The following is a 453-nucleotide window of genomic DNA, read 5'->3' as shown; positions in this document are numbered from 1 at the left end:
GAGTTGAGTTGGCTGACGAGCTGCTGAGACTATAAATTCCTGTGTGTTCATGTGTTAGTTCAGTGCTGCAAAACATTTGCCCCACAGCCATACTAGTGAAAACAGCCCATCTACAAGCTCACAAACATTTCCAGCTGCTCAGCCTATAAAATCCTGTGTGTTCATGTGTTAGTTCAGTGCCATACTAGTCAAAACAGCCGATCTACAAGCTCACTATGCTTTATTGCTGAGACTATAAAATCCTGTGTGTTCATGTGTTAGTTCAGTGCCATACTAGTGAAAACAGCCGATCTACAAGCTCACTACGCTTTGTTGCTGAGACTATAAAATCCTGTGTGTTCATGTGTTAGTTCAGTGCCATACTAGTTTTCATTGCGGGTCTGGCACAACCAGGTGACCTGGTCTAGTTTTAAATACATCTATATGGATCTTCTCAGTGAGATGTCTCCTGTT

Source organism: Nannobrachium achirus, assembly GCF_963921795.1.
Source record: "Nannobrachium achirus genome assembly, chromosome: 8".
In the NCBI taxonomy this organism is placed as follows: Eukaryota; Metazoa; Chordata; class Actinopteri; order Myctophiformes; family Myctophidae; genus Nannobrachium; species Nannobrachium achirus.
This window is presented reverse-complemented; position numbering follows the sequence as displayed.